We start from the raw sequence: 27,739 nt of genomic DNA, 5'->3' as shown, positions 1-27,739 counted from the left end.
TCTTTCCGTCGTACTGATACCGGTTGCAGCCCATATGGCTTCCGCGACCCCTGTTGGGCCTGCCTTGGTAATACTCAGTCCGCCTCTGGGTCTGACCACAATCTTCATTTCGTCCTTTGGTAGTGGTGGCATCTTGCTGCCCCGGATAATCTTGCTTTTAGCTTCTTTATATCTATTTCCGTCCGGCAGCGTATCTTGGCCGTCAGGGTGGGCCACGGACGAGTTTGCGCCAAGACACCTGGAAGCGTTCTTGCAAACGCGCCGTTTGGCGACCGTTATCCAGCCAGAATCTTTCCCAAAACCTTCGGGGGCTAAATCGTCCCCATCGTCTTCGCTCTCCAACGCACAAAAAGCGGCGAACTAGCGCCTACAGGCTAACGCAGGCCAGCGGCAGCAGCCCAGCGTCTCGTCGAGACCGGTGCCGTTGTGTTTAGCGTTAGGGCTAGCACTCAGTCCGGCGAGGTCGACACAAGATCGGCGATAAATGTTCAGAAACTCCACCCACCTCCAAAAAACTGGTATCCACGTGTTCGGTAGAACTTCACTGAAATAATGCAGGCAAAGTTCACGGGCCACCACTTCATAAACCTCCAAGAGATCGAGAAAAAGCAGGAGCCGATCGGAGCGCGTCCGACCTACTCGGCGTCAACTTCCTCCTCCCAAAGTAGCGCATTACAGTGCAAAATTTGATGTGCTCCATCAACGCTGGCACGCCGGCGCCGTGCGACGCTTAGCAACGCCTAGCAACGCTTTCATGCTGCACGCGTGACTGAAACGAACATGCCTGGCAAGACGTACCGTGCTCGCGCTTCTTCGCAGGTGGGCAACAGCGCGCATGCGCAAGCAAACGTCACGTTGTTAAGCAGTGATGTGAAGCGCTCGTTCAGGGCAAGGAGCGGCGTAAGGACGCATGAAGGTAGCTTTGGGGCTACCTTATGCTGAGGAAGAACCAAGGAAGCCTTCACCGAGCTCCTCAGTAAGGAAGCTTTCAGAGTGACATAAGGTAGCCTCACCGCAATGAAGGCTTCCTTATTGAGGTAACGAAGATTTCATTGTTTGGCCGCTAGCCTGTGCTCATGTTGTTTAGCGCCAAACATTGAAACCCTCCTTACCTCAGTAAGGAAGCCTTCAGTGCGGTGAGGCCACCTTATGTCACTTTGAAATCTTCCTTACTGAGGCACCCTCAGCGAAGGCTTCCTTGGTGCTTCCTCGGCGTATGGTGGCTGCGACGCCACCTTCATGTGTCCTTACGCAGCTCCTGGCCCTGAACTAGCGCTTCACCTCACTGCTTAGCCACTTGATGTTTGCTTGCGCATGCGCACTGTCGCCCGCCTGCGGAGAAGCGCGAGCACAGTAAGTCTTGCCAGGCATGTTCGTTTCAGTCGCACGTTCGGAATGAGTAGCGTTTGTAGGCGTTGCTAGAGCGTTACTAGGTGTTGCACGACGCCGGTGGTGCCAGCGTTGCTGGAGCCTATCAAGTTCTGCGCTATAATGTTGTACTTGTTTTACGTTTATTAAAGAAAAGTAGAAGAAAGCGTGCACGCGTCTCTACATCAGCACTTCAATTTAAAAATTATGCGACGATACATCATCTTTTTATTGAATAATGGTGTTCGCGTAAAGCTCTTAAAGGGAAGCTGAAGAGTCTGTCGAATTCAATAAGACGCTCATATACGGATGCGGGAACCTTATAAACCATGTAGGTAAAATTTGGGGTTTTTTTTTTTCTATTAGGAGCGACGTAATCGTCGGTTGAAATTGCGCTGTAGCTCCACCCCCCATTGAGTGAGCGAGCGGAGCGGAGACCGGAAAGCGCGGTGTTGTGACGTCAACTCTAGTGTTTCGTTCCTTCGCAGCGTCCGCGACCATGCCTGACCACGCTTGTTTCTGCGTGCGTGCCATCGTAATCTGCTTCGATCGCCACTGCATTCCTTTGTTGGTGCGTCTGCGTGTATGTAGAGTGGTAGTCAACGTGCGTGGTAGTCATACGTGAGTGGTAATCAACTTGAGTGGTAGTCAACAGATGAAGGTCACTGCACGTACTGCATGAACCGGAAAGCTTTTCACGCGTTTTAACCGTCTTTGCAGATTGCCGACAGCTTTGGACAGCGCACAAATGCCGACGATCGCATCCCCCGCTTACGTTCCGCGAGGAGGCATGCAGGAACACAACACTACAGTTGTTTGACCGGAAACGAGCTCACTAGATCGGCGGAAGATCGGCGAGATCACTAGATCGCTTTGCAAAAAACATACTCACCAAAGAGCATTTCCAACATGAGGAGATCCCAAGACTTTGCTTTCGTTCGCGCCGAAAGCACTGCTCGCACCAGCATCGTTTGCTTCTTCGAGAGGCCGGCTCTTCGCAATCGGCTCGTACATGTAGGGAGTAACGCCAAACTCCTCAGAAAAACGCAGTCTCTCTAAATTTTCTATTACCGTCTCAGAAAAACAGCACCAAACTACCTGGCACCGCGCTTCATGTGTAGCGGCAGCGGTCGGTTACTAGAGCTGACGTCACGAGGCGCACCGACCAACACAGGCGGAATCGAGACGCGCGAGCTGGGCGGGTCCGCTGCTGCACTTTTCGTCGAAATAGAATATATTTGCGCTTTCTTTCACTCAATTTCGATACGATATTCGAATTCGGAGGGTTGAAAACCATTATGTACAGATGTTCACTCATTTTTTCTGGAAAACCTTTCAGCTTTCCTTTAAGAGATCTTCTCGAACCCAGGCATGCGGCAACCATTCCTGACGTAAGGACGGGCGAAGGGAACTTTCAGAGTACGCTTGCTTCCTCCATCGGTCCTTTGCTGTAAGGAGGCCTCACGTAAGGTTAGGAAGCAGTCGAAGGAAAGGAACATTTCATTTTTTTGGGCCTTAGCCTTCTCCCGTCTTTTCGTGCTGTCCCCAAGTAATAGATAGGTGTCACATTCTTACAGAATTTGCAGTTATGAGATTCATGCTTTGGGACATGATGAGAAGTTACCAAGCGGATGACATAATCCATCTACATGTGTTGGTGTGGATAAAGGTGTCTGTGCAGTAGGGGTATGGTATCATATGTGTTTGTTTAGCACTTATGCACTTTTGTTTCCAGAGCTTGTGACACAGCGATTAAAACTATATCTGAGAAAACAGTGCTGCACGTTGCAAGGAAATGTTACAACACTTGTAGGCGAAGCTCGGTGTTGTGAGAGGTTATAGAAACTTGCGTTCAACTTGCTTTCTGGAAGTTGCTAGGGCATTATTTAAAGATGCTTCTTTAACTTCCGCGTGCATCGTATTCATGACTCGCTATGAAACTGTCAACAAGTATATCCTTTATGCCATCCGGTTCTAACGATTACATAAATATAATTAAGGAGACGCGCTCCTTGAAAGATTTTCTCGAAACAACATTGGAAAATACCACCTAAGGGTCTCCATCTCTTACATATGCTGTTTTGCGCATCACAATTGTAATAAAACTGCAAGCAGTAGCTGCACAGCACAGGCCCCAGTTTGTTTTATCACACTTCTTTGTTTTTTCTCCCCCTGCCCCGTGTCTTATTTGAACGACTTCTATCTGCAGGCCATCATAAAATTACTTCAACATTGTTGGCTGATTCCAATATTTTTTTCTAACCATTCTCTCATGTGATCTACAGAAAATCAACTTGATTAACCTGACATAAAGATGAATTCGAAATAATTTAATTATTGTCTTGCTTGGTAGCACTGAACTGTTTCTTTAATCAATATAATACTTGAAATTCACCTTTGTATTACTGGGTACCGGTAGAGATATATTTAGTTATTTACCAGAAAGGATCCCGAATTTTCCACCTTCTGAGTGTAGGTTAGACAGTCACTTGCTGCACTTCACAAAGAGTGACTTGTGGTTGCTAGGAAATACTGTTTTACTGATAATTTTCATACGTGCAATTTGATTCTGTGTACTAGCATATTTGCATTAGCATGTATTTCGTAGAGTTAAGGCTCCATGAAAGCACATTCTGTCATTGAATGTCTCTGACAGGGTTAAGCAGATTGACCATATCTAATTAGAACTTCCTATGTTCTGGGGCGTTTGTTTCCAACTTAAGCTTGTGTGGTTTGGTGCTGTCAGTGTAAGCATAATGTCTTTTTTTGTTCTCCTTGGAAGAACTCAAGCATTGCTGAGGGGCCATTTGACCTACCGCCACACTAATATTGCATTTGGTAAGTTCTATTACAGGTTTTATTTCGTGTAGTAAGTGCTATAATTGTGTACAATGTGTACACAATTATACAATGTGTACACATTGTACACATTGTGTACAATGCGTGAGTAGGCTGTTCGACAACAGGTGTTTACAAAATATTTATTATAAAAGATGTTTAAGGTCATTAGTGATACAATTCTCCCCTGTCGCTGTGCTCCAGAATGTCCGTCATGGTTCGCAGTAGTAGTCGCAACTGCGGCCCATTCTCGTTACAGGTCTGGCCCACAACGCAAGGCACGAATATATACGCACCCGCAAGTGAGGACCTCGTGAGGGAAAGAGCGGAGAATAAGTCGCTCTTTCTCGGCGTCATGAAAGTCCCCTAGATTGCGTCCCATTTGCTCGTTCCCCAAGTGCCCGACCTTCTACCGCGCACACTCATCCCGTCAGTCCGAGCAGCGGTTCGGTTCATTAGCGGGACGTCAGAGTCTTCTGAGGGAGCGACGCTGAATTCAATACCACTTGGCGCACAATGCACCGTTGACAGCATTCGCTCGGGGCGTTGCGCCGTTAAATATTCAACCACCGGGCTTGTCTTCGGAAATTGGGAATTACAGACGGTGATCAATTTGAAGAGTCGAGAGCTAAATGTTATGTGGAAATGGCTGCGACAGCTGGAAGTCACTACAGCCCACGAGAGAGCCTCCATCCTCTTCTCACTTCTGACAGGCACCACTGAAAATTGGTAAGCGCGACAGCGGAGCGTCTAACGAGAGCGAGCCTGTTGTTTTTCAGCCAGGCTAGACCATCGGATTATTTGCGTGCGTTCTCAGCTTGAAGGTGACAATGAAGAACATGACAAAGGTCAGGATCCCATTACACTCTAGGATGCAGCTGTGGCGTGTAGGGCGCATCGCCGTGTCGACGTTCCCGCTGGAGAGCATCCTACTCCGAAGAACTACTGGCAAGGAATTGTCAACATGCTAACGGCTCTCGCTAGGTAGCTGGCGTTCAATCACAAAGTTTTGCGTTCATCGTCATTGTCTCAGCATGACCCATCGACAAACTGCATCAAAATGACTTTCGCATAGATCTTACCGTGCCACCAGAGGATGCTAAAAGAATTTTTTTACAGGAGAATACCAGCGCCTCTCATCCTCCACATCTCCCAAAGGCTGTCGATGTAGATCAGTGGGCGAGAGTGATTTCTTACGAGTCTTTCCATAGTGCCTCTAAGTAAAAAAGGTGTTGAGCGATTTCAAGGTGCTCTACACTTTTTGAGAGTTGTGGTCTAATGCTGTGAAGAATAGAGAACCATCTCCCAACCTATTCAGCTGTCTGTCTCGGCCAGTGATCTTCTGTCACGGATAGTCATACCGGAATTCACAGATGGTTTGCAGATAGTCTGGGACTGTATAATCGAAGAGGCCCAGTGAGATCAATGAAACTGAGGACACTGTCCCTAGATCGAACATGCGCGATTTCAAAATGTACATGTGCTATTTCAAAATGCGTTATTTTAAGCCTGTGGTGGTCATGTCAATTCGGAAATGCACTAGTGTTGTTCGAGCACATATTCTACTAAGGTTATGACGGGCCCACCATGCAGTAGCTACAATATTTATGACGTGACGTGAATTATACCGTGAGTGCCTATTCCGAAAAGGCTAATCTAATGAGGACAGAAATGTTTTTACATTCGAAATGGTGTTAAAATGGTGTATTAACATCTTAAGACCCTCTCTTACACCCTTTAAAACGCTTTCGCCGCTATTTTACAGTGCTACACCCTCTCAGTAGACATTCTTCAGGAAATCTCGTCCAACAACAATATTCATCATCCGTCTTGTCCGCATTTTTCTTTTTTGACGCTGCGAGCCAGCAACTTCCAAGTCACGAATTGCTTGTGCGTTATCAGCGTGACACAGCATTCTCATCTGGTAAGTAGCGAGCGCCGAGAGTTCAAGAAAGGAAACGCAAGCAAGGCAGATGATGATTATTGTTGTAGGACAAATATAGACCCCAAATGTGCAACCGTTTTAAGAATGGGGTGCTTACATCGTTACTACCCTTCGATCGGAACTAAGCGCGTTTCTTTATGCTCAAAGAGGATGTAAGTCACGTGCCCACGTATATAGGGTGATCATTTTTAAGTTTTATGGAACTTTGAAATATAGCATATTGCAGATAAGAAGCGGCTGTAGTGGGGGTTCCGGAAATTTGAACCCCCTGGAGTTTTTTAATATGCACCTAAATCTAAGTACACGTGCGTTTTCGCATTTCGCCCTCATTTAAATGCGGCCGCCGAGGCCGGTATTCCATCCCGCGACCTTGTGTTTATCATCCCAAGACCATAGCCACTAAGCAATCACGGCGGCTAGGAAGGAATATCTCGAAACTTGTGTCATCCTGGAAATGAATATCAAGTGGAAACTTCTTGCAATCGCACCAGCTACAATTCGTAAATTGCAACGTGTGCCGTAAAGTAATTAAATGAGAAATAATTATTGAACTGTTGTCACGTATTTGAATACGTGTTTTGCTTTGTCGTGCTTTAATGGCCGCCTCTTCGAATAACATAGCTTGTATAATCAAGCTTTCAAATTTAGGGGCCAGGCCAACTTGCAATTTGGGGGTGGCCCAACTGAAATTTGGTAGTGGGCCAACTTGAAATTAACCCATTCCAAACTTAATTTTGCGGCTGGGCCAACTTGAAATTTGAGGTCTTGAAATTTAGGGTTGTGCTTACGTATACTGAGACTACATTGAAGGTTCTGCTCATTTTTACAGCAAAGCTGTTAGGGGCTAGTTCCCCCAGGATCTCGTCCGTGTGTAGACAGAAAAGTCCCCATACATGGGCGGATCCATCAATGCCAAGCCGACCGGCGACGGAGGTGAAACAGACGTTAAGCACTCCCCATACGTGGCCCGATCCTAAAGATAGTGCAATGCGGGGCCGACCCGTGGTGGAGGCGTTGAGCACTCCCAAAAGATGAGCCAATCCAGAATATAGAGCAATGCCCGGCCGACCCTTGACGAAGGCGAAGCAAGCGTTAAGCACGTGGCACGTTAAGCACGTGGGCCGATCCTGCATATAGCGCAATAGAGGGCCGATCCACGGCGGAGGTGGAGCAGGCGTTGAGCAGTCTCCATACGTGCGCCGATCCCAAAGGTAGTGCAATACCGGGGTGAGCCGGGTGGAGGTACAGTTCGCTATAAGTGGTCCACATACACAGCTTTGCTGGTCATCCTTCACTGAGTGAAAGGGCACTGAGTTTTTTTTTTCTCTCAGAATTGCATAATAATGATTTTGTTTCTTCTGCTTGCCTGTTCATAATAAATTCTCCAGAAAAATCTCGTTTTCTATTTTGAATCCCTTAATGACTCAAAAACAAATTTACGGCTTTAAGCAGACGAGGACGCAGTCAGACACAAGCGATATATATGTGTCACTTCATCCGCGTCTCCTTAGCGGCGTAACATTTAACTTTAAGTCATGAACCAACTGTCTCAGCAACAAGCTCGGTTACATCGTATTTAATATAACAATTTACACAGTTAACTAGTTTGTTTATAAGAAAAAAAGCCCCGAAGTTGCCTTTATTTATGGGGAAAGCAAGTCCTTACTGGGACAACGCTAGGACAACCTCGTTTCGCTGTCTCAACTTCTGCGGAATGTAGCCGTTTTGGTAGGCTTGTTGCGTGTTCTGGAAAAGTGGGAAATCGGCGGTAACACTCCAGGAACGGCTGCTTTCGCAGCCGCCAATAGGTGGCGAAACACTCATATGCTAGGACTGGCTTGTCAGCAGCTTTATCCGCAATTATCTTGCTTAAAAACTAAGCAAGTTACTGCTCCAACGTTTACATTAACGATCTGGAACAACAGATTCGATCCTTCTGCAAAATGTTAATAAGTGGAGAGCAGCGGTAACATCAAAATAAGTTTTTCTATGATTATAAGAGAAAAACACATGTCCTTGTATGAACAGGTCACAAAAGGTTAACAGTAAACTCCGCTGAAGGATAGCATTAGAAACTCTGAGTTTGTTTCCAGCAATAGCCGCAATATAAAGCGAGTTTCACAGGAGAACAGCAAGCATTATATCACCCGCGACGGTCACGGCTGTCGGCCATAGTATGCCTTCTTCTCCCGTACTCCCACCATCGTGCCCGGCTAAGGCCACATTGTTGATACGTTCACTTCATTTCTTTTGCTAAGAGGCGAATAACGAGGTCCTTAAATCTGCAGTTTGCAGCAATGCTCTTATTAGTTACTTACGTACTTGTAGTTTCAGAGGGCATGGCAGAACTGCACCTACAGGAACGAAGGGACCAAAACGTTCTTTGCCAGTGTCTCGGTGTCATCTGCTCGGGCTCTGTGCGCATTGAGAAACCACTGATTTGCACGAAGGCTTATTTCAGTCCAATCCAATCGTGTTACGTCCGCGATGCATAAAAATGTGGTCACAACGCAGTGGAACATTGGTGAAACGAATGTTACGCATTCGTTTCGTTAATCGAGCGTACTGCTTTATTCAGCTTTGCATGCTTCCTTTGTTGCCAAACTGTCGCCTCCGTAAGCGCAGTAATGTCGTCGGTGCCTGGTTTAGTACCCGTGCCCATCTTACAGGTTAAATGGTCGCACACTATACAAGTCGGTACGCTTGACGCACTGAAGTCGGATTTCTACATGTCCGGTGATCGGTGACAAGGTGAGCCTATGGACCTGCGGATTCAAGGCATATCCCTGCTCACGTTGTCTTTCTGCTTAGACTATCTGTCCCATGTCCCAATAAAACTTGATTTATATATGTGGAGGTCGTCCCGGATTGTCCACTTAGGTCGCGGGAAATCACGCAAGCCTTCAGATGAAGCTCTAACTCCAGGCCTCCTATTTAAATACACGGGGAAGGAGAAATCGTTTTTCTCGGCAACTACTGCATCAAATTAGGTAAGGTTTGTTGACTTTAGATCGAAAACTTAAAATCTCAGGCACTGGTGGTAGCGAATTTTCGACCCATGGCGTAAATTTTTTTCACGAGAGCTATTGAAAATCGCAAATTTTCAGGAAACGAAACTATCAAGTTTACAACTCTGTAATTCAGCAATTAAAAGGGATATCACAATTATGCCTATTGCATATAATAGTGCATCTAAAGCCGACAAAATTTATGTGTTATACACGGCTGTCAGATGCAGCAATAATATGTGAGCAGGATTGTTGCAAATGCTTTGTATACAGTCCAACAAATTCGCAGAAGATATAAATTATTACAGCATATTTTTCCACTTTAGATGATGTGCCGGATTAACTTTACAGATGTACCACCTTCTGGGCGCAGAGATACAAATATATAAACTACATGCTTCTGTATTTTCTACCTTACTAATTTTTGAAAATTCGTTTGAACAAACTCAGGCTTAAATGAAAATTCCGCTTTGAACCCCCACCAAAATTTAACCTTTTCTCTCAAATTTGCGTTTTACATCTATACGAGTAAGTGCCATCGGAGTTGGGCCACAGCTTAAGCTCGACGGGTTTTCAACTTTTTTGTCGCAATATTAGATCGTTCGCGGCGTGTGCAGTGCTCAACAATTCAAACGCGATACTCAGACTGCACGGTGGTGAGCGTTTTTGTGCCATCGGAGAGCGCTGGGTGATTGCTTGGGGGCCATATTAAGCCTGCATTCATCACAAAGGCTTCATTTCCATACGACGGCAATAACTGTCCCATGAGGTAGGAAAGCCGGTGTTTTCCACAATGAGTGGCAGGAAAGATCATTATCAGCTCCTTGTATATTTATTTGCATGTCAAGAATAAAGGTAGAACAAATTAGATTAAGGTGACCTAAGGTAAAGCGAATGGAGGTGAATTAAAGTGGGTTAAGAAAGATTAAAGTGGATGGAGATTGATTAAAGACATTTATGTGTATTAATGTAGAATAAAGTGTATTAAGGTGCATTAATGTGGAACGAGATAGAATAACGTATATTAACGTAGACTAAGGTGGAATAGGATAGAAAGAGTGGATTAACGTGGATTAGGGTAGATTATAATGGAGTTACATAGATTAATGTGGATTAAGGTAGAGCGAAGTGGGTTCGGGTAGATCAAAGTGGGTTTCGCATCTAAATCTCTTAAGGGTGCTTAAGTGACCTAAATTTTATTGTATACCACAGTGTACCAGCTTAACATCCTCTCAGAGGTGGCGAAATGACCAACATTTCAGTCGCTGAGCACGGCGTACAGTGTGACAATACATACCACTGCATCGGGCTCTGAAAATCCCACTTTGTTCCCTTGCGGCGGTAACGTGGAGCTTTTGGCAGAGGTCAACAGTTGTCCAAGTTGCTGTTGCCTTACGACTTCACTATGTAAATCCATTCAGTGTTGTGTCAACGTTACTTAAAGGGACACTAAATGTTACTATGAAGTCAAGTTAAAGTGATAAAGCAATGCTCTAGAATGTCTAAGCCGTCAATATAATCGCGAACAGAGCTTTAGTAACCGAGAAATTGAGGTAAATGCGTGACACGGTTTGAGACCCCCCAGCGACATTCCGGTACTAGCGCGATGACGAAGGCACTCCTCATCATAATTTGTGTCACTAGTACTGAACTATTCACATTGAAAATATAATTCACTAGGTTATAAAACGGAAGACAATGCTGGTTGTCTACTCCTGTTCGATTCTAAAAAAAATAACCTTTTGACGTTACCCTTCAGTAGTATGGGTGGTCGAAAGGTTTCGTTCTCTCTCGACTCTGCGCGCTCGACTCTACGCCGCGCGCGCTTTGCAGTTTCAGTTGTTTCGTTATCGCGTCGTGCTGCGCTGGTTCTGCTGGCTTGCGAAACTTGCATTTGGAACAAGCAGTGAGAATGCCACATCCATGTGATGTCGTGGGATGCGCGAACGGTCCGCGGAACTTGGCCAAGGGCAGTTGCAGCGGCGAATACAACGTTACTTATCACTTTGTGCCAACGAGTGAACCTCTCCGTTCGAACTGGTTAAGTGCCGTACATCTTCCACAGCGCGTTGGCAAAGAGCCGATAAATCGCACACTGTGTTCGCTGCACCTTCGTCCAGAGGATTAGGAGTTCGACGCCGACTTATTGAAGTCGTGTGGAGTGCCTTTCAAAGCAATGCTTTCCCGTAGTGCTGTTCCGTCGGCCTTGCCTGCATTCTCCGAAGCGCAAGAACAACTGCAGGTCGAAGACGGGGCGGTGAGTGCGACATTTGGTTTTCATGAAGGAAAAGCTACAAATGTGCGAATACGTACAGCCATGACATACAGTTGCCGTCATTTTAGTACGCAACGGCGCCGGCAGCGCGAGCCCTCAGCAGCAGGTAACGTTCATCAGTACTTAAATTGCTGAAGTCGAGCCGGGTATCGCGAGCCAATGTGTCGTTGTTGGGGTGATCCATTGCAACGAGCATCAAAGCTGGCGTCATAAAATAAACAACCAGCTTATCCTCGCACGCTTTCACTTCCGCTAGCCACCATAGTTCCGCTTTCGCGCTGCTGTCGGCTCTGTCTTGGCTCTGTTTCTGGCCGCGCATTTGCGTTTTGCACAGAAATGCTATAACGCCCTCTACGGGCGCTGTTTTACTCACCGATGGCGCAACGTCACTATGAGACTATAACGTCACCACTCCTCAATTCGAGGGCGGGCGATTTGAACGATACTAGAGGTACGCGGAAGCTTTAGAACGCATTTTCTCCTAAATTAAGTATCTTCTTCGCCCGAAACATACGTCTTGACGTTTCTGGGATGGTATTTCAACAGTCCACGTTGACTTAGTACCAACCTTTAGTGTCCCTTTCAGTTGGATAACGAACATTTATTCAGAAGAAATTAGTTCTAGCTTTATAATAGCTTCAGTATTGACATGTCATTATATTGTCAGCCTCTGAGCACAATTTGATTGCTTAAAGTATAGAAACAATGTTTTATGTTAAGTGAAAAGATATTTCATACCCAACATGCAACAACACTTCATTGTAGAGAAAATTACGTAATATTACCGTCTTGTCCTTTGTATCCCTTAGAAAAAAAATTGTTGAAAGGTTATTGAAATATCATTGGCCAACGTCAACAAATGACCTTGAAAGATCATTGGCGAATTGTTGAAACATCATTGAGGAAATTGTTGACAAGTGTTGATAATTGGCCCGCGACATTTTGTCGAAACATCATTGTGGCCTCTCAATTTGAAAGATCGTTGGCATATCGTTGAAACTATGGTGTATTTCACTCTTGAAAGCCCATTGAAGCAGTGTTGAAGATGTGTTGTTTGCCAATGTTGAAAGCTCATTGAGGTATTGTTGAAATGTGTTGTTTGTCAATGTTGAAAGCCCATAGAAGCATTGTTGAAGCTCAAAATTGAAAGCTCATTGAGGTATTGTTGAAATGTGTTGTTTGTCAATCTTGACAGCCCATTGAAGCATTGTTGCAGATGTGTTGAGCCTCGAAATTGAAAGCCCATGGAGGTATTGTTGAAATCTGTAGTTCGTCAATATTGAAAGCCCATGGAAGCATTGTTGCAGATCTGTTGAACATCAACACAAATTACGTTGAAAGCCCTTTATGCCCCACTGGGTATTTAGCAGTTTAAACCTGCACTTACCTTAAAATACTGCTGAGCTATGTTGCATATAATTACCTTTGTCACGGTGGTATGTCTGCTGTGAGAGGATAAGGATAAAATTTAAATACAGGCATTTTGTACCGCAGACCTCTGTCACCCTGGGCTCAAAAGCATGCTCCTAGATTGACTGTAATAAACCATATTGTAAAACTGCTAACAGTACTGTTATGCCACTTTTTTCAATTGTCAGAGTGAATGGTCCTCCGAAAAATCAAGAGTGCTGAACTGATGCAGACAAAAACCATTTTTCTAGGTGAACTGTTTATTTGTAAACATCTGTGTAAATGTACAACCATTTGTAGTTTGAGATCAGAAACTTCTTAAAAACTATCGCACAGTACAAACTTCCTGCAGCATGACACCATAACAAAATTGAATACTGAAGATGTAGTCAGTGTGGCTCTCAAGTAAAACACATTTCCCAAAAGAAATAAATTTAAAAAAGTAAATGCCTAAATAAATAAATGTACAAACAGACTGACATGACTGTAAATAAGAACACTCAAAAAAGGTACTTGCTTTCTCTATTAGGTAGCCAGTGGTACTATAACCATGGCACAATTTGCTTGTGCCCACAGCACTCAACTGAGACCTGATATGCAGGGTGGTTATCTTTAAGTTTCATGGAACTTATTGAAGACTGACTGTTGCAGCTAACATAAGTCTAGATACAGAGTGCCAAACATTACTTGCATGAGAAACAAGACACCATAGTCAGCTGATTAACAAAAACTCAGTTCCTAATAAAGTTTTTACGAATTGTAGCCGGTAATTTTACAAGGTGTATGCAATTAGAATGAATTTCCAGAATGACACTAGTAACGAGACACATGCCATCAAACTGGCTGTAGAAATGCACTGCTATGCATCGAAGCACAAAAGTAACCGGAATGCCCATGTATTTCTCTCACATTTATGGAAAAATATCGAAACTGGTGTCATCCTGGAAATTAATTTCAAGTGAATGTCTTGCAAACTCACTGGCTACAATTTGCAAACTGAAATATGTGCTGTGATGTTATAAGGGAATTAATAAATTTATGACAATCAGTTTAATGTTTCCATTTCTTGTGCTAGTAATGTCCACCTCTGATTAATCCAGCTCAAGAACAAGAATTATGCTACCTAGCAGACAACTTAAATATCTGTAAAGCTGAAAAAGGATCACTGTACAATCCTGATTTGTTGGTTGAATGGTGTGTGCCAATTTCAGTAAACCTTACATACTTTTGAAACATGGCAATCACAATAAGTGATGCCTATGGGAGCAGTTTATTATGCTGCATTGCTGTTGCATTATCCAGTTGTGTTTTCTGCCATGATAACGTTCCTGCGCAGGTAATTCCATATCAAGCGACTTATTCATATTAACTGCTTCAGATTTTCATATGAAACAAAGACAGCTATTAGTGATGTGCTATAATACAGCAAAGTTACTCCTTGTGCGAGTTCCATTTCAATTTTATTCATTGCCACAAAAAATAACGAAAGAATTCAGAAGATATGGTTTTATGCAAACATGAAAGGCACATCATTGCCATTACTGGAGATGTTTCGTTGCATATTAAATTTAAGCCGACTTATACCTATTAATTTTACTCATGTATTTTAGATAGCAATAAACCATTTTTACAAAGTTATGTAAAATACCGTTCTTACTGAACTTTGGAAATGGCACAGATGCACTTGCAGGTATGCAATTCCATGCCGAATCGACAAGCATTTTTTTGACACCGCACATATATCTGAAACATTGCCATATGTTTACTAGAGTTCAAAGCTCGTTACCCACTTTTAATTATTTTTGCCAGATATTTTGTAGCATTTTAGGTGACAGTTTAGTTTTCCTGTTCAGCTGAGCCAGAGGCATCAAATGTCCTCTAGCTTTTCATTTTTTTTCAAATGCTTCAAATACTTTTTTTTTCAAATGCACATTGTATTGATCAAGGCCTTCAAATGGTGTGCGTGGAAATACGGTGAAGTGATGCAACTGCCAAAATAGCCAATTTTTCAAATATTTGAATACTTCAATTGCTTTTGGCACCGGCAAAACTGAGTCAAATTGCAATCCGTTAGTTTTTTTTTCGTAAGAAAAAATTCACAGGACAGAAATTAAATACAGAATGGTAGCCCAGGTGACATAGTATAGCAGAAAAATATATGAAGCTCTGAAGGTTCAGCTGATCACCTGTAAAAAAAAATTCTAATCTTTTGCAAGAAGCTTCATGTTCAAGGAAAAAACAGCCTTCGTAGTTGGTGAAAAAATGTGATACATTATTGGATAGCTCTACATGTCTGCTATGCATGTGTGAAGTTAAAAAAGGCATTTTTAAATGCGAGAAATTCTTTTTTGAAATTTTGTCAGCACCGACTTTTCTCTGATGTGCGCACAGCTTGCTGGCCGGGAATGCAGACGACAAAGTTGGCTTCGTATGCACAGATGACAGAGAAGCGGTGTTAGGGTCTGCATTTTATTGCTAAGGGACACATGCTCTAATGCAACGAGGCTTGTGTTTGGTGTGGGCCAGGTAAACCATACAGCAATTGCACATAAAATATCAATATGAGGTCTGTTAAAAGAGTATCCGACCTTTGGCTGAAGAAAAAAAAACTGGCATAACTGAATTGTTGGAAACCTAATCACCCTCAAAGTAGTCTCCTTGGGAATCCAGCCACTTCTCCCAGCGGTGCTGCCATTGTTAGAAGCATTCCGAGAAGGCCTCTTTCCGAATGGACTTTAGCTCAGCTGTCGTTGCAGCCATAATGTCTTCTCTTGTCTAAAATCACGCTTGTTTCAATGGCCCCTTGATTTTGGGAAACAGCCAGAAGTTGCAGGCCGCCATATCAGGAGAGCAAGGAGCCTGTCCAACTACAGGAGTCTGGTTTTTCGCCAAAAAAGTCTGAATCAAGTGCGAGAAAAGCATTGTCGTGATGGATGTGCCAATGTCCTGTTGACAACTTCGGTATCTTGCTCCATACAGCATCACATAGGCCATGGAGGACATCCCTGTAGTAGTCTTTAGTATGCATCATGTAACCGCACAAAAACAAGGGACAAAGAAGGAACACACAGGACAGGCGCGGCGTGTTCCTTCTTTGTCCCTTTTTTTTGTGCGGTTACATGATGAATACCAATAACGACCACCAACTAGCCCGCTTATCCCTGTTAAATAAGTAGTCTTTAGTGATTGTTTGACCCTGTGGTGTGTATCCGTGGTCTACCACACTGCGGGAGTCAAGGAAAGCAGTCAGCAACACTTTGACGTTGCTGCACACTTAGCGGTCTTTGGTTGGCGACGTGGGATGCTTCCACTGTAACGACTGGGATTTGGTTTCCAGGTCGTAAACATACACCCAAGACTTGTCACAAGTGATTATGGTGTTCATGAAGTTGGGGTCACTGTTTGTGGAATCCAGCATGTCTGTGAGACTTCAACACGAAGTTGCTTTTGCTCCACCATGAGCAGCTTGCGAACGAATTTCGGCGCAACTCTCTTCATGGCCAAATCTTCGGTGATAATAGAATGTGGATAAAATGTGCTGATGCCCACCTCTTCCGCAATTTCTTGGATAGTTACACGACGGTCCCGCATCACCACGGGGTTCACTTCGGCAATGACCTGGTCATTTCGGCATGTTGATGGCTGACTGGAGCGTGGCTCGCTCTCCACCGATGTGTGGCCGTCTTTAAACTGGTTGTACCACTCCTTAATCTGTGTGCTACTCATAGCATAGTCACCGAAAGCAGTCTGAATCTTCCAGATGATTTCCACTTGGCTGTCGCCCAGTTTCTGTCAAAATTTGATGCAGTAGCACTGCTCCAGTCGCTCTGCCATTTTCCTTGCAATAAAAAACCGACGAGAGCACTGTACTACCTCATTCAAATGCTGCGTCCCAGCAATTCACGCTATTGGCAGGTGGGAAAAAATTCATGCATGCGCACAAAGGTTCAAGGGCGGCTGATGAAAACGCGCTTGTTTCATATTCATCAGGTGTTCGCAAAAAAAGGTCGAATACTTTTCTAACAGACCTCGTACGTAATAAATATGTGAGGGAATCCTGCAGTGCTAAAAGATATGTTTCATGCAGTTTAGAAAAAGAAAAATCAGCTATTATGTAGACAGTAAATCTATAAAGAGCACTGATATTGTTCATACAAAGCATGCTAAAGGGCATGTCGCATTGCAATGCAACATAAAGGGAGCAGGACACTTTGTGCCCTGCTCCCTGAAGCCCAATGATGATGCAAGTAGAAAACACCTTCATAATTAAGACTGAAAACCTACATGAGTATGAAGAAATTCTTGTGGTGTTGTTTGCTACCACTGTTTCAGAGCTGGAACATGCTCATCTGTAAAAGTCATATGTGCCATGTTCAGTCTGATGTGGTCGGACACCATTGGCGACCACTTTTTGCGTTCATGTTAAAAAAATACGAGCTGAGACTGCAGCAGCAGCACTTGACGTCACCTGCCTTCGTAATGATAAAAAATGCAAGTCAGTTTGTTGAGTAGTTCATGTGGCTAATATATTAACAACCTTTCCTTGCTAGATGACATGGCTTCATATATTTATGCTATATTTATGCTGTATGTGTGATCCACAAAGGAACATTATAAAACATACCTCATCGCACTTAAAGAATAATCACTTTTTGTTACTTGTCACATGCATAGCGGACATGTACGGCTGTGTAATGATGGGTGACACACTTTTGTGCCAACCACCAAAGCTAATTTTTTACCTTCAACACGAAGCTTGCAAAAAATTTCAACGTTAGTTTTTTTAGCTGATCAACTGAACCTCCAAGGCTTGAAATATTTTGCTGCTATCCCAAGTCAACCAGTCTGATTTTATATTCATTTTGTGCCTTCTGTATTTCCCTACGTTAGAAGAAAATTCAAACATTGCAAATTTTGGCAGTCACACCACTTCAGTCTCTTGACATGAACACCACCTGAATATCTGGATCATACAATTTCCCTTTCAGGAGAAACGTGTATCAGTGGCTTCTAGCTTAGCTGGGCAAGAACAATAAATTTTTGCCAAAATTAAAAAAAAATTTTTGTGAAGGAAAATAAATGGGGAGCAAGAGTTCGGAGCTTCAACTATATCTGTGATGGCCAAAAAAACGCTGGTTGGTTGCCCTGGAATTACTTAAGAGTATGTATGAAAGCAAATTTTCTCAAAAATTTTCTCGTACCTACTCAAAATCAAGCAAACTTGAAATGGTTTGCCATAATGGAACAGTTCTTGAGAAAATTGTTGGGTGGTTTGGCATGAAATGACTTAAGCTACTTAAAAAATATATTAATAAGGAAACACTATCCTTACTGGAACCATATCAAAAACTAACATAAAAATGTAGTGAACTATAACAAAGCACAGCACTTGTATTCTGGGATTGAGCAATCCAATGTGGGCTTCTCAGGAGACTAGCCTAATTAACATAAATAAAATTAACGTAAAAATGTCAAGGCATAGGAAGGCACAACATTTGTATGCTCATTTGAGAAATCCAAATTGGGCCCTTCAGGAGACTAACATAAAACATAAAAATGTCGAGAGTTACAAAAGCACAACACTTGTGTTTTGGTTTGAGCTGTCCAACTTGGGCTCTTCAGAGGTGAAGGGGCAAGGGCAGTTGCTTCAGGGGCAAGGTCCCATGCGAGAAGCGAGGCCAGAGTTCTTTACATAGGGCATGTTGGTACCAGGAAATTTGCGACACGTGAAGCCTGCAAGAACAAGCCAGAACAAGTTTTAAAAAGTAACTTCCACATGCAAAAGAATGGCATGCAATATGCCCGTGTTACAATGAAATTGATTTATGTATTTGTGTTGCTTTATTCCAATTTTCCATGGGTACAGCTTTACAGCATGACCATTTAAATTTATTTAGTGTGGCACAGGACTCCACTAAGTGTCAAATGCAGGAAAGGGCAAAGAGGAACAAAACACTGTAGCAATATAACTTTATGAATATCTTCAATGTCAAAGATGTGAACTTTGCTTGCTGAGAAACAAAATGGTGAAAAAAATTCATGTCGTTCATAAATAAACCTGAACTGACAACTAAAATTATTCCTTGTAAGTTTCATAATTAAAATGTGCAGCACTTCACTGTGCTTTTCCATGCTCCAAATACAATAGTGTCATGTCACTAGAATTGAGTGTAGCTTCATTTGATGTTAGGTTTCCTGAGTTCACATGCAATCGGAACGTACTTCTCGCCTTACAATGACTTAGGACTTTCTACATTAAAGAAAACACTGCTTACAGCGAAGTATGTTTTCTGCCTCAACGACGGAATTACTGTTATAATGAGGATTCCGTGTAGTTGTGCGCCAAACTGCTTAGGATGACACATGCAGAATGTGACAGATACGAAGAAATGCTGTCTTTTAAGAGCCATATGCCATAGGACTGACTTCTTTAACCCTTTTAGGGTTCACTGCCATACATCTGTCGCTGTGATGGAACGTTCTGAAAAAATTTGCCTTTTCAGAACAAAGTGTTGCCTAGCCTCCCACTGGAGGTGCTACAACCTTCTGAGACTTCTAGAAAATATTCTTATAGTGCTGTCGCTCCTTGGGTTTCTCCCAAACTGATTTTTCACTTAGCTCCTTGGTGTCTGTCATTGCACTAAATTGGGAGTGTTGCACAAGTTTTCGTAAGTTTCATTACAGAAAAAATTATGCTGCTTTATCCTGCATAAAAAAATAAAACATGTAAAACTGCAAATACTGAAATGGTATTGCTACTTTATTGTTATTTTAAAAAATTATTTACCAGTTTATTTTCTCGGAAACTCGCCCTGAAGAACTTAAATCTGCAATAACAGTAATAAGGATGCGCGAAAAGTGATTTTTGAGACTGAACCGAATAATGCGAGAAGCACATCAAATATTGGATAGCTTCTGAATAATGAACAGCTGATATCACAATTAATGTAAGATGAGGTTCACATACTAGCATTCTTAAAGTTAGCAAGTTTCTATCATTGTTATGTTATGAAGAGCTGTTTATTAAAAGCACAAATGGAGCAGCAAAAAGTTTCTTCACATGCACAGGACTCTTCAGTAAGCATGAATGATTGCTGTACAGCCTCTAAAGTACAGCTACTTTAGTAACGTAGCCTGGTCTGCTATTCTTACAAGTTCTTACGTTTTACGTCTACACTATGTTATTGGAGGTGAAAATTTACCGTACTTTGGCTCAAATCTCATGTTTTATTGGTGTTTCGAAATATTAGAATAATACTCACATTTACAAATAGTGACCATTCAAAGACTAAATTGAATAGGACACTATTCAATTCAAAAGTATTGAGTATGTGCACACCACAAGATATATATAACTCCTAAATTAGAGGCATATTTCTCCCCTAAATGTGATCCTCAACGGGCTAAACAAGAGCGACAGAAAAGCCCATTCATCTTTTTGATAAATTTAAGCCCATAATCTACTTGGCAATGGTTCATAACCATGTTAACAGGTAGGTGAAGTAAGGAAGCAGGAGACAATTCTAACAATTTCAGAATGGGAGTAGTGGACATGTCCGATGGTCTGTAAGAAGCTTTATACATTAGGCCCCAAGAGCCTATTCTCCATTTATTGAAGTATATGGGGAAAAGCCACATAAATATTTTTTTCATATCTTAGAATTCAAAGTGATAAAGTGCATGTTAATAAATACGAGTCATAGATTAGGTGCTTAGAATAAGTAAGCATCCACTAAACATAGTACTGTTGACTGTGAAGCTGGCAACTCTGTTCCTGTTGTTTCTTTGATTGAAACCACCAAAAGAAAATTGCCACAACACTCAGGTTCCCTCCGCTGAAAGGTTGCTGTCTTGGATCACATGGACCTGCTTCAAGATAGGAGCAACTTTAATTCGATGTGGTCTGTTAAAATTGGTGAAACTACTGTTTCGCATCTCGGAACCTGGAGAGCTGTTTTGATTTCTGCAATTTGGTGAACGTGCTCCTGCTCGAGCTGAGCAGTAACCACACTTGAGCATAGCTTCTCCGCAATTCGTGTATTAACACTTTCAGGCTACTTAACTATGTCCTCCATGCCAACAGATTTGGAGCGTGCTTCACAGACAACTATTCCTTGCAATGACAGCCAAGTAGCACTGCTAATGCACAAATGCAGCTCATTTTATTTGGTGGAGATGCTAAAAACTTTCGGCAGTGAAGGCAGCTTTTAAATTTGGAAGCATTTGAGTATGGCGGCATTAGGCACTTAAGATCATATGAACAGTCATTCCAAATGGTAAGCTATTGTAGCACACAACTGCACACACAGGCTACGTGAAAGTCGTTTGTTATCCCAATGGCAAGCTCATAAATTTAGAAAAGAAATGTGAATGTAAAAATGCAACCGGAAAGGATATATGGTACTTGCCTATAACAGCACTGACCCTGATGGGGTCAAGAGCCTCTGTTGCCCCTTGGTGTTATTTCCAAAGCCCAAATGGCCCATGAGCTCCTCCTCTGTGAACACATGGTGAAGCAAGGCCCTTGCAAACTTTCCTGGTCCACCATGGCAGGCCATGGTAAGCTGGGCCAGGATAACCTTCTCAATGTGCACTCTTACAGCGTATGTGAACCTGCATGTTTAAGTAAATGTTAGCAAAACAGTTTTAAGCCTTTCAAGTACATTCACACAACAGCCCTACTGCAAATAAATTACAAAAGTACCTGTTCCAAATCTAGAATGCTAAACTTGACTTCTTACAAGCTTCTGATGCTGTCTGGATGCCCCATGTTTCAGAAAAACAATCCAGCACAAACAAGAATAATAAACCAAAGTATCCAAACATGTAGTACTTGAAAAAGGGGAGCACCAGCGAAACACAAATGACACGCACACAAGGAAACGGCATTAGACATGGACGGACATTGGGACGGACCAGCGTTCGTCCCTGTCTAACGCCTTTTCCATGTGTGCGCGTCCTTTGTTTTGCTGGTACCCCCCTTTTTCAAGTTCATCATGCACCAACTGGCCCAAGAGCTTGCGCTAATGCACATCTAGTACTATTTATTGTGATTACCATTCTTGGGATAATTCATATTTTCAGGTGTTTGTCTCGATTGTCCAATCCATTTGTGTGAATATGTAGCCATGGTCTAATGGGGAGATTGGGCTGCTATGTTGAGGGAAGTGTTCAATACCAACCGTTGGAACAGCTTGGGTGACTGGGTATGCGACCCTGGGCATATGCCACTTTTCAATGAATCTCTTTCACGCTATCTTGAGCAGATGCTGCTGCTTGTGTTGGCAAGCAGCATTAGGAGCTCGAAGTGGGACATGATTGTCGATCATTACTAAGATTACCACTACACATCACGTTCACTTGCTGTGCTCCAGAAGTAATGCGAGATTCCACTCTACTGTATGAAATGTACATAAGCCGCAAGGACAGTAAATTAAATTAATTAAATTAAATTTCAATTAAATTAATCTACTCGCAAAGCACAGGCTGCACAAGATCACGGAGTGAACTCAGAAGTTTGTGGACAGTCAGCTGATGTCCATGTCAGGGACCTCTAGGGAGACTCGGTCATTTCCTCGATGTGCATCATCGTGCCGTCACACATTGTATTACAATTCTGTCTCGTTGTACCACTAATAGTCATCACGTATCACAGAATTCACAGAATTCAAAATATAAATAGACACTTATATCTACTGTTTATTTAATCTTTACGGAAAATACTTTGAGCATGAGTTTTTGCAGAGATCATAAATTCTACCGCTTAAAGGAGCACTAAAGTAAAATTAAATTAATTAAATTTTCGCGTTTTAAGTTCCAAAACGACTATCTGATGTTTAAGCTTGTTTCACATGCAAGCGATTCAGCGAATGGAGCGAACAGCGACGCGGCGCTGTAAAGCTTATCGCGAAGTTTCGTTTCACATGCATTGCCGCCGCGCATTTTCCGCTGCTGCGAATAGCAATGTTGCTGGCATAAAACACAGGACTTTCAGCCAGTTTCGGTAGTTTGCGACTACCAACATAAACATTGCTTTGTCCCTGCCTCTCAAATTTTTATTTTATATATACATATCCTGCGCTTAGCAATTTAACAATTCGTTGAAAAGCTCTCTTGGCATGTTGCCTGTACCACGCGTACCAAGTAAATAAACATCGTCCTATGCGCAGGCTTTCCAGCACTAATCCTCCGCTGGTCACGTGTCGAGGTGAACCATTCCGAAGCAGTGCTGCCGCTCTGCCGCTGCGATGAAATTCCAACTTGCCTGAACCTTGCCGCTCCCACTGCCGCTTGAAACTGATTTCTGCGGCGCGGCGGCAGGATTTGCAAGCATTTTCGCTTGCATGTGAAACAGGCTTTAGGCACGCCATAGTGGGGAACTCTGGATTAATTTTTACCAAATCAGGCTGCAAGGTACATGGGCAGTTTTGTATTTCACCTCCATCATAATGTGGTTGTTTGATCATGTGACCTCGTGCTTAGCGGCGCTGTGCCAACACCCCTAAGCAACTATGGCAAGAAAGCACTAAAGAGAAAAATTATTTTAGATGTATCTGTAAATGACCTTCCTACAATTCAAGAGATTCACTCGTACCATGACAAGAGGCTGAGTAAATTGTAAAAGCAGCAAGAGGAAAGATTGGTGGCAGTGCTGCCTTGAAGTTACCACACCCGCTTGCTGTGACGTCATGGATTTAGACGATGTCTGTTCAGGTGCAGCAATTTTTTTTTACAAATAAAGATGTTCTTCATTGTATTCCAAAAACTTAAAATAAGAACCGTCAGGAACTTTTACTGAAACAATGCAACCCAAGTTTGTAAAAATACTTGAAATCCACGATGTGACACTGAGATGTCAGCACGAAGATTTTGGGGCGATACTCAGAAAATTGAACGTTGAGCTTTATTTTCTCTAATAATCAAGCAATTACCAAGAAATTTACAGAAGTAGATATTTAAAATGATGCTTTATTTTAAATTCATTTAAGGTGTCATTAGTGTCCCCTTAATACAAAACAAGGAATGCACTTAGCTGCGTAATAGGTTAACATGCATCACTGGTTCTCATTAAGGTAGGATTATCAGTATAGCAATGGGCATGCACTGGCTGCTCCAGAGGGGAGCCCTGCCACTTCCCCTCAAACTCCCAATTTCCTATTTTTTTTATGAGCAGTGATGCAATTTCTGTATCCTAACGAGGCATAATGCCAAGGTGATTCATGCCATGCTGGCTACAGTATGTGGTGACCGGCACTTCACACCGTCCAGCTCGGCATCAATCTTTTTGGAATTTGGCCCTTGAAATGCAGAAAGCTTTGATCACTGCTCGTTCTTCAGCCAACTTTCTCAAAGGGTGCTGCTGCTCTGGTTTGATACCTCTAGCAGTGCACTGCTGCATGACATAGGTCATACCTTCGTTCTGGTAAAACTAGGAAGATGTGCACTCACGTAGACCACTAATGTCCACACTGTTTCTGAACACCCCTCTCATATCAGGCATATACCCTGAAGAAGGCACATTCTATCTTTAATATGTTCACAAGTGACACTGAAATTCACTCCCAGTCCCGGTGCAGTTGCAGTCTTTCAGCTGAGTGCTTAAAGGCACCATGTCTCCTAATGAAGGCACTCCGCACCAATTGATCATTGGAGCAAATGCCTTGCAGTTGCATCATCAATGTTGTTTTTCCTGCTTCCTGCAATACATTTTCACCGCATCACTGTATTTGATCATGGTGACGTTACAGAATGGATGGCCAAAGAATTCACCTTTAGCATTCCAGCTTGGGTGTCTCTCAGCTCATTTTGAATCTGAAAAAAGATGTCAGTATTAAAATGTGAAGCCACAACGCAGCAAAAGCAACAATGAAAATAGCTACATGGACCATTAGGCTGACATAAATGGACGGATACAAATGACTAGTCATTGAATACACTAAAGTGTGGCCGCTCTTGCCAATGGCAGTGTGAGCTTGTCAAATAATTTATTTCACATCCCTCTATTATTTTAAAAATTATTTCCATGCATCTACTGAACTATTATGGTCACATATTCAAGGCAGCTCCTTCATATAAAACCACAGTGTTGCATTCTTTTACTCCCCGTCTACCTGATGCTACTGAAGGTTTGCTTACTCTCAAAGAAAGAATTTCACAGAACTGCTCTTTCGACAATGCATTATTCCAAGCTTGTGGCAAAGCGTTGTCATTGCCGATAACGTATACATGCCGCCTCGAAACCCAGTGGGACGACAAGGCAGATATGCCAGGCATCTCGTTCCTCTAATGATTTTAAAATTTTGTTGAATCAATCACTTACTGAAGTGCGAAAAGCTGCAATTTCACGAAATTACATTATTTTGAATGTTGTAGGACCTGGAGTGCCATGAAATACGCCTTTCCGTGAATGCTAAGAGCGCCTACGCGAAGCCGTTTGGGCGAAGCACTCGATGGCGTCGAATGAAGATGAAAAAAGAAAGCTGAATGCGCGCGAACTGGTGGAAAACAAAACACACGCGGTTGGCAAGGCGTATAACTCGTTGATTTCGCAGCAATCTGTGGCATCCCCCTCTATTGTATCTCACGTATCGCATAGAATCACATGTACACCCTTCAAATTCTTTATTATTATTGCGCGACAGCCTCCTCTGTGTTTTCCGATAGCGCGAACATCGGCCGCACGGCGTGTCAGATAGTCGCGTTGAAGCACCGCGGAGTCACTCGATCCTGAAGGGAACAGCGCAACAGAATACATTTTCGCTGATTCCCCCCCCCCCCCTCCGTTGCTACAGCTCACTCATACGCCTTGTACTAGCGTGGCGCAAACGAAATATCTTCCGATTACAGTACAGATCGGATGGTTTCACGTCGCATTGTTTTGCGCTCATTAATAAGGCTAACTCAATCGGTGCTCGAACACCGTATCAGAAATCATGGCGTACAACATGCCCTGTTTTAGCTGGCACCACATAGCTGCCTTACGTCATCACAAGCGGAGTGCAAAGTTAAACCAGGACAAAGCTCCATGTTACATACCACTAATCTAGTGCTGTACAACCAATTCTGGCAACGGAAGGATAGTACTAGGAATGAAAACTAGAAAAGAGGCGCGCGGAAGACACGCACAAGCGCTGAAATAATTCCCGCGCTTCCGTTCACCGCCTCGCAATGGACGAACAAGGGGAATTTGAAACACTAACTCACCTTTGATGTCGCTGAGTCGGAGGCGATCATGGCGATCTTCGAGGCAACAAGCCCATAAAAAGCGAGCAACACGCAGGAATATTCCAAAGATGTCACAGCGAAGCACACAAAGAACGCAGAAAACGCAGGAAGCTCTCAAGCAAACAGCATGCACACACTCGCCGAAATGTGCCAAGCAGCAAAAGCTCAAACGCGCAATTATACGTGTACACTCATACAAATACACGCCTATATTACCATGAATTGTACCCCTTGATAACAAATTTTGTAATTTCATGTTAATACTGAGCAATTGTTGCGATTTGCAAGTGTATGAAAGTTTTTTTGCTTCGCTTCTTTGATGAACTACTTTCTTTGGCGCAGTAACGCAGTGCACCGGCCGGAGCTAATGGAATGCGCGGGAAAAGGCGCCAAATTCAAACGTCGCAAACGCCGTGCTAATTTTTGCGCGCACAGTTTTCGTCGTTCGGATTTAAAAAAAAAAAAAGTAATGCGTGCCGCAACCATGCGAATTGAACTATTGACCACAAAAGTACAGAAACGTCGCTATTTGTGCTTCTTATTTCTACGTCATGGAAAACTACAGGCGGTCTGTCGTCCCATTCTTTAAACATTTGTGCGTGTGCTTCTGCGCTGTGCGAATTGTCACCGAGAACGTATAGCAGCGCAGATTGTGCTTATTGGCCGAGCAGATTCCCAACACATTCGCCAGCACTCCGTCTAGGTCACAGAAAAGAATTTGGCCTCCATGTGAAATATGAGCACCATGTTGTACATATCCGCCAAGCTTTTCGTTTCGTTCTGTAGCGCGCTAACAGGTAACATCTAAGCGAAACGCACTATGTAAAAACGATGTTCACTGCTTTCTCCGCCGCACCCGCCGTGGTGGCATAGTGGCTGAGGTGTTGCGGTACTAACCCGAGTGCTTGGGATCTAATGCCGACCGCGGCGGCTGCATTTCAATGGGGCTGAAATGCAAAAACGCCCGTGTGCTGTGCGTTTGGTGCAGGTTAAAGGACCCCAGATGGTCAAAATAAATATGGAGTTTCTTACTACAGTGCGGCTCATAATCAAAGCGTGGTTTTGGCCCATCAAACCCCAGACTTGAATTTTGTTAACGTTCCCCGCCACCTTGACCATATTTAACATGGAGGCATGCAATGCCGTTTCCTAACACTCAGCGAGGGCACTGGCCCCTTATAATGGACGCCGATAGAAATGCAGGATGCGTCCAATCATCGGTTGTTTATCAATGCTTGTAGCGACGTTTATCTTCTCAAACTATATATATAGATGCAGGATGTTTCTGCTAACTTTAGGCCGAGTGTAAACTCTATGCCCTCTATGACGACGCGACTAAATGCATGTTGCTCCCTTTGGTATGTAGCGTGTCGCGCTATTTCTATATATTTCTTATTTGGCTAATTAGTCAAGGATAATTATCCAACTTCTGAAGCAAGGAAGTTGCGAAGAAATTCCAATTAGAAAGTTGCAGAGCAGTTGGCAACACGTCCGAATAAACAGTTTCTGTCTTTTTATCTGTTAAGTATTAGTGTTTTTCAGCTTACTGCGGATGCTCGCAAAATACAAAAAGCACCACGTGACATGCACGCCTGCGAGTTGTGATTGCACGGCTCCTAAGCCTTCTGCGCACAAACGAAAACATACCATTTAACCGGTGTGAACAACCGT

The 27,739-nt window shown here is 43.2% G+C and overlaps 1 long non-coding RNA gene across 1 annotated transcript; it reads right to left on the bottom strand.

The window, feature by feature from the left end:
* Positions 1-15,928: 15,928 nt before the first annotated feature.
* Positions 15,929-26,212, bottom strand: LOC139052135 (uncharacterized). Its single transcript, XR_011509724.1, has 4 exons — positions 26,048-26,212; positions 24,614-24,655; positions 21,253-21,457; positions 15,929-18,577 (listed from the first exon to the last, which is right to left on the bottom strand). It is a non-coding gene; the product is annotated as an uncharacterized lncRNA (long non-coding RNA).
* Between the last annotated feature and the right edge of the window lie 1,527 nt (positions 26,213-27,739).

This window comes from Dermacentor albipictus, unplaced genomic scaffold, assembly GCF_038994185.2.
Source record: "Dermacentor albipictus isolate Rhodes 1998 colony unplaced genomic scaffold, USDA_Dalb.pri_finalv2 scaffold_19, whole genome shotgun sequence".
In the NCBI taxonomy this organism is placed as follows: domain Eukaryota; kingdom Metazoa; phylum Arthropoda; class Arachnida; order Ixodida; family Ixodidae; genus Dermacentor; species Dermacentor albipictus.
The sequence above is the reverse complement of the archived record's forward strand: the minus strand, read 5'-3'. Positions and strand labels throughout refer to the sequence as shown.